This window comes from Lolium perenne, chromosome 3 (assembly GCF_019359855.2).
Source record: "Lolium perenne isolate Kyuss_39 chromosome 3, Kyuss_2.0, whole genome shotgun sequence".
NCBI classification, from domain to species: domain Eukaryota; kingdom Viridiplantae; phylum Streptophyta; class Magnoliopsida; order Poales; family Poaceae; genus Lolium; species Lolium perenne.
Genome location: NC_067246.2, coordinates 171,148,439 through 171,164,152, shown reverse-complemented (window position 1 = coordinate 171,164,152; position 15,714 = coordinate 171,148,439).

The following is a 15,714-nucleotide window of genomic DNA, read 5'->3' as shown; positions in this document are numbered from 1 at the left end:
GCTAATATTCTTGCAAAGTGCAAAGCCCCTTGGGGCAAGGCACCATGTTCTTATCTTTTCTTATATGAACCCATCCCAAGTTTTTACTTTACAAGTTTTTACTTGTTTTCTAAATGAGTTACTTTGATAGTTAACTTTGGTCCAAGTACAAGTTGATTACTAGAGTAGTGAGTTAGTCTTCTCCAAGCAAAGCAAGTTAGCACCCCTCATGAATTAGAGCTAGTGCTAATGAATTAAAACCTGACTACTCTAGATGGGAACAATGTGAATTTGAAGTGATTTTGAAACCTTGGAATGAAGATGCATTCCATTGAATGATTTTTGAAGGTGAATGTGAACAAGAGAAGATGGTGATTTTTGATAAAACAATGGTGTTGGTTTGGATGCGATACCTTTCCAATTATTAAGTACCCCCACAATACCTGATTATGGGTAGGGCTTAACTGGAAGTTTATGCGTCTTAGTATGGGTTCCCTCTAAACAAGCGTCATCGGGGTTATGCCGAAAGCTGCCTCTACAACAAAAGAAATGATATGATATGATGCGAAATGAGGTGAATGTCCGGCCCAAGCCTCGTGCGCTTCCTGTGCTGACTGTCTGTCTTCACTGGGAGGCCAAGCTCATGGGGAGAGGTGCTCATACTAGGATTTGTAAGTGAAAGGTTATGGTTGATGATCCGCGTACTGTGTTACGATGATTCGGGGTAATCCCGACGGATGAAATCAAATGTTGCGGCACAAGTGTGCAACCTCTGCAGAGTGTAAACCTATTTGAATAGCCGCGTCCATGGTTACGGACGGTTGGAAAAGCCATACAGTTTCCGATGTCATATCTTTGAAAATGATGTTGAAAAGGGTGATGGTGAAAGGATTTGTGGTGGATTGAATTGAAATCACCACTTGAATGGTGGGAATGACACTAATGTTCCCACTTGAGTTAGTTAGCACTTGAATAAGCTTTTCTCAAACTTTGTGAACTAAAACTAGCTTTATGCAAATAAACTAGAGCTTAGCAAACCATACTAGAAATGTCTAGCACTTACATTAGTATTAGTTTGCGAGTACTCAACGTACTCACGGCTCTGTCCCTGGCTATTCAAATGGCCAGAGTATGAAGATGACCAAGGAGATGACCAGCAGGACGCCTACGACAACTAAGCGCCTTCCGACGTCAAGCGTTGGCCTGTGGACTAGAGAGTCCTTGTAAGACTTATGGTTTGTAATGAATAATGACTGTGATACTTAACTATTATGCCTCGCAACAACAATATTCCTGGGATTGCGATGTATGACATAATAGGCATTCGGACTTAAAAATCCGGGTGTTGACAGAAGGTGATGGATTGCTTCGCTTAGTTTCCTGCATGGCATACACGTAAACATTAAATACGAGCCTCGATCGGCTCTCAGGTTATCCTGTGAATCGGCTCAAGGAGCCGATCCACCCATGATTCGTATTGGATCTACGATAACATGGTGGTCCTGCTTGATCAATATTGAGTTAAAACGACCTACGACGATTTAGGGTTTTCACCATGTAATGGGAACGTCCTACACGTGATTGAGCCTGGCAGCCACACAAGATGATAATAAACCAGCCCTAGACAAGGCCTAAAAACCAACATGGAGTTGATTCTCGGAACATCTTCTCTAGGGCTAGCAAACTACACCCTACGTGCTACTGGATCCTTCAACCCGTTTGCAAGGCCTAACTATGTAGATATTAAACTAATCCTTGAAGAACAAGGAGCAATCGTAACGGATCAGATCTACTAAATAACGACTAAGCAAGGTGCCACCCTTGCACCTCAGATCGGTACAAGGGTGGCTAGATGTCTAGGGATAGCATAGGTAAAAGCATGTATAAAGGTAAAACAATGCTAACCCTAACACATCTACGATAACTACGTTGCTCGCCATCAGCAAGGCTTCAGCACGAGCAACGCATGAACAACGAATAAACTCGATACTGCCTAGATCGCGAGATGCGATCTAGGCAGCATGGTGCTTACCCGGAAGAAACCCTCGAAACAAGGGGTTGGCGATGCGCCTAGATTGATTTGTTGTGAACGTGATTGTCCTCTTTCTCAATAACCCTAGATACATATTTATAGTCTGTAGACTCTCTAACGTGGGAATAATCCCAACCGTGTACGAGCTAAACTCCTTTAATCCTAACCGATACGTATCCTACTATATTTACAGATACACGGGCAATTTAGCCCAAACTCTTGTAAAGGCCGATTCATGCATATTTTCCGTGTATATTCTCCAAGCCCATCTCAATCACGGCCCACCTCTGATCCGGTTAAATTCTGGTGATAACGGGATCAACATCATCTCCAGTTTCATACTCATTGTCCTCATTAATGATCATAACTTTGCGGTTAGGACAATCTCGCTTGAAGTGACCCTTACCACCACATGTATGACAAAGCATATCACGGTTGCGCGCTGTCGACATGTTAGAACTAGTTCCACTTGCTGCATGGACGGGCTTCTTGGTGTTGGATACCGTAGAGACCGGCTTGCTAGACGAAGTAGGAACATCCGCAGGGCGTGAAGATGGCGCCATGGAGGGCGGCGTCCGGGGTGTGTAACGCCCAACGCCTGTAGCACGGCCCTTCATTTGCAGTTCTTCAGCCAACTGTGACTCAGCTTCTCTTGCATGATGTAGTAGCTCGTTCATAGTAGCATACGTGTGATGACGCACAATGCCTTTGATGTTAAACCTGAGACCATTCAGAAATCTCTGTAGTGTCATCTCAAGAGACTCACGGACACGGGCACGCTGCATAAGCATCTCCATCTCCTTGTAGTAAGCATCAACTGTCAACACACCTTGTTTCAATTGGGTCAACTTGTCAAAGACGGAACACAAGTAATTGGTAGGCACAAAATGAGCTCTCATTGCCGCCTTCATAGCACGCCATGTGATAATGGGCAGCTCACCATCTTCTTCTCGAACATGAACAAGTCCATCCCACCAACGCAATGCATAGCCATCAAATTCAGAGGAAGCAAGCTTAATCTTCCTATCTTCAGTATAGTCAGGATGTAAACGCCATGATCTCTCAATCTTCAGCTCCCATGTGAGATATTCTTCAACATCAGTACCTCCTTCAAATATGGGAATTGAGAACTTGGGCTTACCCAAACCATCTTCTTGTTGTTGAGGAATACGTTGGGCTCCGACGAGGGCAAAACCACGACCATGGAAATCACCAACACCACGGCCAATACCAGGACCCATACCACGTCCTTGACCATTAGCAGCTTCATCATTGTCACCTTGCACACTGCCATCGTCATCAAGCGGTGGTTGTTGTGGTTGCACCATAGTACGTATCTCACCAACGGCATTGGTCAACGTTTGTATAGATGCTTGAAGAGTCGTCATCGATGTTTGAACGGTGTTAACCGCTGTGGTAGCCTCATCGACCTTCAAGTGGACACTCTGAATATCTTTATCCAACACGTCAGTAGCAACTCGTATTTGACGTTGCATATGATCACGAAGTGCCTCAAATTCACACCAAGTAACTGTTGTTGCGGCGTCCTTTTTCTGCATCACATCAACATCCTCAGAAGACATGATTAGTAGGTTAGTGTACTAAACAAAAATCTTTGGTGGTACACTCACAACTCACTCAAAACTGATAAGAAAGGTAAATCTTACCGCTCCAAAGTGAATTAGTATTGCTTACCAACTTGGATTGACGGACTAGTGCACGGATGTAGCGAAGCGAATATCAAGGGTATAAGAACAAATCACACGACAAAGCAGGCTATATGTGAGGCTGTAGGTGGGCTACCTATTTGCACCAATAACAAGCTCTAGCGTTGACCATAGACAACCAATGATACTCACACAAGGCGATAAATGTGGCAATGCAACTATATGTAGGAAAGGTTGCAATGCACTAGAGAGACGCTAGCAAAGCTCAACGAGACAGTCACAAGATTGCTCAACTACGGGTGCAGTAAAGTAAACTTAGGCCTTCACTTGATTCTTCTAGCACTTCACTTTTCTTTTCTTTTTTGGATTTTCTATTTTGTATAACACGCAGCTATGAAGCTCTTTTTGCTTCTTTTCAATTTCCCTTTTTTTGACGCAACTCCTTGATAACACGGCCAACAAAATATGGAAAGCACCAAAACCCTAACGAGCAGCTTGTCGAGCGGTAAAACTAGTCTCTTATGGGGAAGTTCCTAGTCACTTTATATCGAAAGGCTGTGGCTATGGTTGGGAACAAGCACACTGTACGCTATGTGGACTTGGAGTAATAAAAACTGACACCACTGATAAAGTAAACACAAGACAAATGTGGAGACTCAAACCCTAACAATACTAGATTAAAGAAAAAGATACGCAAAAACAACTACGAAAAGCAACTAAAACTCGAAATTAGTGCAATCTAAGGCTATGGCAAACCCTAACCCTAACTTTTTATGGATTTTTCTGGATAGGAAAACACTCACAACTCAACTATGGGGTGGATTGTGGATGGCTTACCGAGGAAAACTGGAAATCTGATACCAAGATGATATGGGATTGCCCGATCTTCTCAGTAAGCGACGGGTGGTGATGAACACACGATGGTAGCAGCGGATGGAATCGATGATGATGAGGAGGATAACTTGTATGACGCTGACGAAGTCTCTCGATTGATTCCTGTCGCCAATGCAACAACTCTCAACCCTGCAAGATATTCGCAACTCCACACACTTGCGCACGTAGCCGCCGACCACGAAGCGGTAGATTGCAATCTTCTAATGCCCAATGGAACAATAGATCACACAAACTTTCAGTAGCATAAAACTCCAGATCACAACGAATTGGAGAATTGGGGAACAATAGTTTTACTTAGCAAACAACTATGAACGGATGAAGCCCGGTGATCAGAGGGGTACGTGAGCACCCCCTGGCTACTCGACATGTGTCTAACGGCATCCAATGTTCCGTTAACACTCTACAAAACGAATGAAGACACTCGAGGAGACACAACTGCTGCTTGCCGCTGCAGCGCGAGCAGGGATAGACACACGAACCGCTGCGCAACGGCCAACAGCGGCTTGCCGGCGGGCGGTGGCCGCGACTACAATGGGTCGGCGGCGACGGAGACTTCAGCTACGACAGGGACAACTGTAGGCCGCGACTGCAGAAGCTCGTCAATACAAATCATGTCCTCAAAACAAGTTGAATCAACAGATCATAAAAAACAAAAGGGATTTGAGGTCCAGGGCTCATCAATAGATAAGATTTTTTAGAGGAATTGCAACCCAGGCCCCCGCAATCATGGTTGCCTTGCTCGCGGCAGAGAACAGGCAGGAGCAGCTGCTCATGTCGAGCTGCACAACGAGCTCCACCGCCGCTGCCGGACCCTCAGCTCCGCCCCTCCCCTGCCAAATCTTTTTCTCTCTAATTCAGCTCGTGGGAGGAAACTGTGATAGCGTGGCTTGGCCTCCATCCGTGCGAAGAGCTGGAGCGCGTCATCGTCCATGCCAGCCTGCGCGTAGCCGCAGATCATGGCGTTCCACATCCCCAGCTGCCGGCCCGGCTCCGGCACCATGCCGAACACCCTGCGCGCGTTGCCCACCTGCTCGGTGCGGAAGAGTGTCTGCGCGTGGTCGACGAGGCCAAGGCGCGCGTACATGGAGAGCAGCGCGTTGAAGGGGAACCGCTCGCGGCCGTGGTTGAGGAACCCGATCCTGAGCGCGAAGGCGTGGGCCTCGCGGCCGAGGCAGTGGCCGGCATCGACGGGGAGGTGGGAGCAGGCGAGGAGCACGCTGATGCGGGCCTCGGCGAGCATGGCGCGGAGTGATACGTCCAATTTGTATCACTATTTTATATCATAATTTGCTGTTATTCATTGATATATTTCATATTTGGAGATGATACTTATGTTATTTCATCTATTTTGCATGATTCATGATTATTGGAGGATCGCGCACCGGAGTCAGGATTCTGCTGGAAAAAGCGCCGTCAGAATGCAATATTTCGGAAGATCAACAATTGACGAAAGTTATATGAAAAATCCTATTTTTCCAGAAGATGACGAGAGCCAGAAGGAGGAGCCGAGGAGGGCCACCATGGGCCCCCCTCACAGGCCGGCGCGGGCCCTGCCCTGGCCGCGCCGCCTTGTGGGGAGGGGGCCCAAAGCCCCCTCTGGCCTCCTCTCCTTCGCGTATTTCTTCGTCCCGAAAACCTAAGCTCCAGGAAATAAGTCGCGAAGAGACACAGCCGCCTCTGCGGGGCGGAGAACACCAGAGAGAAAAGAGCTCTCCGGCAGGCTGAGATCTGCCGGGGAAATTCCCTCCCGGAGGGGGAAATCGACGCCATCGTCACCGCCATCGAGCTGGACATCATCTCCATCACCATCACCATCATCTCCATCATCATCACCGCCGTCTCCACCGCTGCACATCGTCACCGCTGTAACAATTTGGGTTTGATCTTGATTGTTTGATAGGGGAAACTCTCCCGGTGTTGATTTCTACTTGTTATTGATGCTATTGAGTGAAACCGTTGAACCAAGGTTTATGTTCAGATTGTTATTCATCATCATATCACCTCTGATCATGTTCCATATGATGTCTCGTGAGTAGTTCGTTTAGTTCTTGAGGACATGGGTGAAGTCTAAATTTTAGTAGTGAAGTATGGTTGAGTAATATTCAATGTTATGATATTTAAGTTGTGGTGTTATTCTTCTAGTGGTGTCGTGTGAACGTCGACTACACGACACTTCACCTTTATGGGCCTAGGGGAATGCATCTTGTACTCGTTTGCCAATTGCGGGGTTGCCGAAGTGACAGAAACCTAAACCCCCGTTGGTATATCGATGTAGGAGGGATAGCAGGATCTCAGAGTTTAAGGCTGTGGTTAGATTTATCTTAATTACTTTCTTGTAGTTGCGGATGCTTGCAAGGGGTATAATCACAAGTATGTATTAGTCCTAGGAAGGGCGGTACATTAGCATAGGTTCACCCACACAACACTTATCAAAACAATGAAGATTAATTAGCCGTATGTAGCGAAAGCACTAGACTAAAATCTCGTGTGTCCTCGAGAACGTTTGGTCATTATAAGTAAACAACCCGGCTTGTCCTTTGTGCTAAAAAGGATTGGGCCACTCACTGCAATTATTACTCTCGCACTTTACTTACTCGTACTTTATTCATCTGCTACATGATGACCCACAAGTATAGGGGGTGTATCGTAGTATCTTCGATAAGTAAGAATGTCGATCCCAACGAGGAGCAGAAGGTGTTGAGAAGTAGTTTCGATGAAGGATTCACTGTAAATGCTCACAGACAAGTATTCAGGGGGGTTTGATGTAGCAGATGAATAAAGTACGAGTAAGTAAAGTGCGAGAGTAATAATTGCAGCGAGTGGCCCAATCCTTTTTAGCACAAAGGACAAGCTGGTTTGTTTACTTATAATGACCAAACGTTCTTGAGGACACACAGGATTTTAGTCTAGTGCTTTCGCTACATACGGCTAATTAATCTTCATTGTTTTGATAAGTGTTGTGTGGGTGAACCTATGCTAATGTACCGCCCTTCCTAGGACTAATACATACTTGTGATTATACCCCTTGCAAGCATCCGCAACTACAAGAAAGTAATTAAGATAAATCTAACCACAGCCTTAAACTCTGAGATCCTGCTATCCCTCCTGCATCGATATACCAACGGGGGTTTAGGTTTCTGTCACTCCGGCAACCCCGCAATTGGCAAACGAGTACAAGATGCATTCCCCTAGGCCCATAAAGGTGAAGTGTCGTGTAGTCGACGTTCACACGACACCACTAGAAGAATAACACCACAACTTAAATATCATAACATTGAATATTACTCAACCATACTTCGCTACTAACATTTAGACTTCACCCATGTCCTCAAGAACTAAACGAACTACTCACGAGACATCATATGGAACATGATCAGATGTGATATGATGATGAATAACAATCTGAACATAAACCTTGGTTCAACGGTTTCACTCAATAGCATCAATAACAAGTAGAAATCAACACCGGGAGAGTTTCCCCTATCAAATAATCAAGATGAAAGCCAAATTGTTACAGCGGTGACGATGTGCAGCGGTGGAGACGGCGGTGATGATGATGGATATGATGATGATGGTGATGGAGATGATGTCCAGCTCGATGGCGGTGACGATGGCGTCGATTTCCCCCTCCGGGAGGGAATTTCCCCAGCAGATCTCAGCCTGCCGGAGAGCTCTTTTCTCTCGGGTGTTCTCCGCCCCGCAGAGGCGGCTGTGACTCTTCGCGACTTATCCCCGGAGCTTAGGTTTTCGGGACGAAGAAATACGCGAAGGAGAGGAGGCCAGAGGGGGCTGTGGGCCCCCTCCCCACATGGCGGCGTGGCCAGGGCAGGGCCCGAGCCGGCCTGTGAGGGGGGCCCATGGTGGCCCTCCTCGGCTCCTCCTTCTGGCTCTCGTCATCTTCTGGAAAAATAGGATTTTTCATATAACTTTCGTCAATTGTTGATCTTCCGAAATATTGCATTCTGACGGCGCTTTTTCCAGCAGAATCCTGACTCCGGTGCGCGATCTTCCAATAATCGTGAATCATGCAAAATAGATGAAATAACATAAGTATCATCTCCAAATATGAAATATATCAATGAATAACAGCAAATTATGATATAAAGTAGTGATGCAAATTGGACGTATCAACTCCCCCCAAACTTAGACTTCGCTTGTCCCCAAGCGAAACTGAACTCGGTAAACAGGACCACATGTTTATGGAGTGAAGAGTCGATAAATAAAATACGGACAAGAAGCATCATATTCATTCACACAAGACATTCTAGTAAACAACTTCCTCATATAATTCAACTTGAAACAAGTATAAGGTAATCACAAATAAAGGTGCATAAGAAATCATAGCTGGTGATGGCAAACTTCGTTCTTGGTCAAAGAACAATTAACAGGTTATACTTATCTATCGAGCAACGCTCTTATGTTAAATTTTATATGGCACAACTTGCATACTCAATCATAATAATCTTCTTATGATCATTGATAACTTTCAAAGCTATATTCATTCAGATAAAACTTGTACTAAACAGGGAAAAGTAAAAGACATGATGAAGTAAATCACAATATAATGGTTTGATCACAACAACTCAAATGCCTGCTTAAGATGGAGGGAAATAGGTTTACTGACTCAACATAAAGTAAAAGACAGGCCCTTCGCAGAGGGAAGCAGGGATTAAATCATGTGCTAGAGCTTTTTCAGTTTTGAAATCATATAAAGAGAATAAAAGTAACATTTTGAGAGGTGTTTGTTGTTGTCAACGACTGGTAGCGGGTACTCTAACCCCCTTGCCAGACAAACCTTCAAAGAGCGGCTCCCATTTAATTTTTATTTTTGTGTGGCACTCCTTCCAACCTTTCTTTCACAAACCATGGCTAACCGAATCCTCGGGTGCCTGCCAACAATCTCATACCATGAAGGAGTGCCTTTTTATTTTAGTTTTATTATGATGACACTCCTCCCCACCTTTGCTTTCTCAAGCCATGGCTAACCGAATCCTTCGGGTGCCGTCCAACAATCACATACCATGGAGGAGTGTCTATTTAGGTTAATTAATTTGGGACTGGGAATCCCATTGCCAACTCTTTTTGCAAAATTATTGGATAAGCGGATGAAGCCACTAGTCCATTGGTGAAAGTTGCCCAACAAGATTGAAAGATAAAACACCACATACTTCCTCATGAGCTATAAAACATTGACACAAATAAGAGATAGTAAATTTTGAATTATTTAAAGGTAGCACACGAAGTATTTACTTGGAATGGCAGGAAATACCATGTAGTAGGTAGTTATGGTGGACACAAATGGCATAGGTTTGGGTTGAGGTTTGGATGCACAAGAAGCATTGCCTCTCAGTACAGGTCTTTGGCTAGCAAGGTTAATTAGCAAGCATAAGAGTCAAGGGAAACAAACAAATATACATGTGATAGAAACAATCATGCATCTTCCTTGTAAGCACAAACAATTTTAACTTCGGAATAATAAGCTATGAGCTAACAAGAAAGGAAGATAATGAAACAACTACATGTATTTCTCTTTTCTATTTAAACCTCAAAGTGCTGTTGCTATTGACCAATGCTAAGTTTGCCAAAACCAAATAGATTTATTCAATGCTCCCAAAGTGATACCAATACTAATAACAAGATGAATCATATAATAAGGATTGCAAACTAAAATATGATGTGCAATATGTAAATGATAAGACTTCTCATTAATATTTCATAACGATAACTCACACCAAGGGATACATAGACAACCAACTAAAGGAGAGATACTTCCACACTGCAACCCATCTTATATGATAACTTCCCTACTCATGATATGACACTACTTGATAGTAAAAAGTAAAAGGTAGTGATGATGTGATACCGCGGCACTCCTCCAAGCTTGGAACAAACCAAGGGGATGCCAATACCGATGATGAATTACTCCTTCGGCGGTGGTGATGATGAATTCTTCCCGCGATTCTTACAGATCTCCTTCAGCTTCAGCTTCTCAGTTTGGCAGTTCTGCACTAAGACTCGAAGAGATTCATTATTATCTGAAGTTGGCGGTGGTGGCCTTGTGATGGGAATCGAGTAATATTCCAGCATTCTACGGAGTCGGTAATTCTCCTCCTGAAGTATCTCCACTTCTCTTCTTAGGGCACGGTATTGATCACAAAACTCATCGGTAGCCCGTAGAGCTTCTTCCAACACGGGGAAAGAATCGAGGCTAAGAGCAGGTGGTAAGGGTCCCTGCAAGTTATGAGAAAAAGAACGTCGAGTGTCAACAGATCCCACCAAGATTTGCTTACTCCCCACGGCTTGTTGCTCTTGTTTTGATGACACCCTCTTCACTTCTTCCTCTGAAAGCCCCTTGCCCTTGTTGTTGGAGACCATGGTGCTTCTAGATTGAAAATAGATCCTGGCAAAAACAGCTCGAAACAAAACACGTCGAGAAAACGATATACGGACCTCCAGGGGTCCGGGGGATTATATAGCAGGAATTTTCACGACAAAAGGAAAGTACCAGGTCGAACCAGAGTCGGAGAGGGGCGACGAGGCGGCCAGCTCATAGGGCGGCGCGGCCAGGCTGGGGCCCGCGCCGGCCTATGGGGGCACGCCCTCGTGCGTCTCCTCCACTCCGTTTCGATCTCGTAATTTCTCATATATTCCAAAAACAGCAAAAACATTGTTCGGAAAGTAAATTGCGAACTTTTTATTACCAGTACTGTTACCTATTCAAAGTCGAGTTCTTGGCGAACTGTCAATTTGACCTTTAATGAAAGCCTCCGGTGTTTCCACTCGAATAACATCAACATCTACATTGTAAGAATCACCTGAGATATAATGCTTGAGTCTTTGTCCATTCACCACTTGTGTGGCATTGCCTTGGAGAGAGCTAATTTTAATTGCTCCTGAACGATACACCTCGTCAACAACATATGGTCCTTCCCATTTCGAGAGTAATTTCCCCGCAAAGAATCTGAGACGAGACCGATACAATAGGACTTTATCTCCAATATTAAATTCTCTTTTGATAATCCTTCTATCATGCCATTTTTTAACTTTCTCTTTAAAGAGTTTAGCATTTTTATAAGCTTCACTTCTCCATTCATCTAGAGAACTCAATTGTAGCAATCTTTTTCTTACCGGCTAGTTTAGGATCTTTATTGAGTTCTCTTACAGCCCAATAAGCTTTGTGCTCTAGTTCTAAAGGTAAATGACAAGCTTTTCCATAAACCATTTTATAAGGTGACATACCCATGGGATTTTTATAAGCAGTTCTATAAGCCGATAGTGCTTCCTTCAATTTACTAGCCCAATTCTTTCTAGTTTTATTAACAGTCTTTTGCAAGATAGCTTTAATTTCTCTATTTGATAGTTCTACTTGCCCACTAGTTTGAGGATGATAAGCGGAAGCAATTCTATGATTAATACCATATTTAGCAAGAGTTTTTCTAAAACCACCATGAATAAAATGAGAACCTCCATCAGTCATAATATATCTAGGAACTCCAAATCTAGGAAAAATAATATCTAAGAGCATTCTTAAAGAGGTCTCACCATCAGCACTTTTTGTAGGTATGGCTTCCACCCATTTAGTAACATAATCAACAGCAACAAGTATATGAGTGTTACCTTCTGAAGAGGGAAAAGGTCCCATGAAGTCAAATCCCCAACAATCGAACGGTTCAATAACAAGGGTATAATTCGTAGGCATTTCATTGCGTCTGGAGATATTACCAACCCTTTGACATTCATCACAAGATAAAATAAACTTCCTTGCATCTTTGAAGAGAGTTGGCCAATAAAAACCTGATTGTAGAACCTTTTGCGCGGTTCTATCTCTGGCGTGATGTCCTCCATAAGCACTACCATGACATTTACTCAATATCTCTTGCTGTTCATATTCGGGAACACATCTTCGCAGAATACCATCCACTCCTTCTTTATATAAGTGTGGGTCATCCCAGAAATAATGCCTCAAGTCATAAAAGAATTTCCTCCTTTGCTGAGCTGAAAGGGTTGGAGGCAAGTACTTGGAAACAATAAAGTTAGCATAATCAGCATACCAAGGACTGTCTCGCGAGCTCACCTTTATTACAGCCAATTGTTCATTTGGAAAACTATCATTAACAGGAACATGATCATAAGCAATATTTTCCAATCTAGACAAATTATCAGCAACAGGATTATCAGCACCTTTCCTATCTACAATATGTAAATCAAACTCTTGCAACAGAAGTACCCATCTGATAAGCCTCGGCTTAGCATCTTTCTTTTGCATAAGGTATCTAATTGCAGCATGATCAGTATGTATAGTAACTTTTGAATCAACAATATAGGATCTAAACTTATCACAAGCAAAGACTACAGCTAACAATTCTTTTTCAGTAGTAGCATAATTTCTTTGAGCAGCATCAAGGGTTTTACTAGCATAATGAATAACATTCAATTTTTTATTTACTCGCTGTCCAAGAACAGCGCCTACAGCAAAATCACTAGCATCACACATAATTTCAAATGGTAAATTCCAATCAGGAGGTTCAACTATAGGAGCAGTTGTTAAGGCTTTCTTTAGAGTTTCAAAAGCTTCCTTACAATCATCATCAAAAACAAAAGGTACATCTTTTTGAAGAAGATTAGTAAGAGGCTTTGAAATCTTGGAGAAGTCTTTAATAAACCTCCTATAAAACCCAGCATGACCAAGAACACTACGAATACCTTTAACATCCCTAGGATAGGGCATCTTCTCAATCCCTTCAACTTTAGCTCTATCAACTTCAATACCTCTCTCGGAAATTTTATGTCCCAATACAATTCCTTCATTAACCATAAAGTGGCATTTCTCCCAATTAAGAACAAGGTTAGTTTCTTCACATCTCTGCAAAACTTTATCAAGGTTCCGCAAGCAATTATCAAAAGAATTCCCATAGACAGAAAAATCATCCATGAATACCTCTACAATACTCTCGTAAAAGCCATGAAAAATAGCAGACATGCATCTTTGAAAACTAGCAGGGGCATTACATAAACCAAAAGGCATGCGTCTATAAGCATAAGTTCCATAGGGACAAGTGAAAGTGGTTTTCTCTTGATCCTTAGTTTTAACAACAATTTGTGAAAACCCAGAATAACCATCAAGAAAGCAAAAATGAGTATTCTTAGACAACCTTTCTAACATTTGATCAATAAAAGGTAAAGGGTAATGATCTTTCTTAGTAACCTTATTAACTTTTCGATAATCAATGCACATTCTATACCCTACAACTACTCTTTGAGGTATGAGCTCATCATTATCATTAGGCACAACAGTCATTCCTCCTTTCTTAGGAACACAATGCACAGGACTAACCCATCTACTATCAGCAATAGGATATATAATACCAGCTTCAAGAAGTCTCAATACCTCATTTCTTACCACATCCTTCATCTTAGGAATTAGACGACGCTGAGGTTCAACAACAGGCTTCGCATCATCTTCCATATTAATGGCATGTTGGCAAATAGAGGGAGAAATCCCCTTCAAGTCATCAAGAGTGTAGCCAATAGCTCCTCGGTGTTTCTTCAATATTTCCAATAACCTTTCTTCTTCAAACTCTGAAAGCTTAGAACTAATAATAACAGGATATATTTTCTTATCATCAATATGAGCATATTTAAGATTATCAGGCAATGGTTTTAAATCAAAGACAGGATCTTCCTTTGGTGGTGGTGTTGTACCCAGATCTTCTACCGGTAAATCATGTTTAAGAATAGGTTGACGAAGGAAAATTTCATCAAGCTCATCTCTTTCTTCCCTAAAAACTTCACTCTCACTATTCTCCAAATGTTGCTGCAAAGGATTATTAGGAGCAAGAGCAATAGATGCACACTGTTCAACTCTAAAATCATTATTAGGCGAATCAGCTTTATAAGGAGTTTTGGCAAATTTAGAGAAGTTAAACTCATAAGATTCACCAGCAAATTTAGTCAAAATTTTCTCTTTCTTACAATCTATAACAGCTCCACAAGTATTTAGAAAAGGTCTACCAAAAATGATAGGACAATATTTACTAGCAGCAGAACCAAGTACCAAAAAGTCAGCAGGATATTTAATCTTACCGCATAGAACTTCCACATCTCGAGCAATACCAATTGGAGAGATAGTTTCTCTATTAGCCAGCCGAATAACCACATCAATATCTTCAAGTTCACAAGAACCAATTTCGTGCATAATCTCCGTGTAAAGCTCATAAGGGATAGCACTAATACTTGCACCAATATCACATAAACCATAATAACAATGATCTCCAATTCTAACAGATAACATAGGAACACTAGCTTTCCTAGACTTATTAGGATGTGAAACAATATTAGAAGCATCTTCACAGAAAATAATATGACCATCCTCCACATTTTCAGTCACAAGATCTTTAACTATTGCAACAGCAGGTTCAACTTTTATTTGTTCTTCAGGTTCTATAGGTTTCTTTTCACTTTTATGAACCGCACTATTTATAACAGAGTACTCCTTCATTTTAGCAGGGAAAGGAGTTTTTTCAATATAAGCTTCAGGAATAACATGATCAACAGTTTCAACTACAACACATTTATTAATAGATGAATCAATTTTATCTTTATACGGTTCATGATACTTATCAAAGTTTTTCTTAGGCAATTCATAATGAGAGGCAAAAGCTTTATAAAGATTTGCAACAACTTGAGAATCAAGACCATAAGTAGCACTCATATTACAAAATTTATCAGTATCCATAAAAGCTTCAATGCATTTGTAATCATAATTTATACTTGATTCTCTATCTTTGTCGTTCTCCCATCCTTCAGTATTCTCCTGGATCCGATTAAGAAGGTCCCTTTTAAACTCTTCTTTGTTGCGTGTAAATGATCCAGAACAAGAAGTATCCAGCAAGGTCTTGTCTTGAAAAGAAAGTCTTGCATAGAAATTATCAATAATAACATTACCAGGAAGCTCATGAATGGGGCATTTGAGCATTAAAGACTTCAATCTCCCCCACGCTTGGGCAATACTCTCTCCATCATGAGGCCAAAAATTGTATATGCGGTTCCGATCTTTGTGAATTTCACTTGGAGGATAGAACTTAGAATAAAATCGGGGCACAATATCATTCCATTCAAGAGAATCCCCATTATCCAGTAATT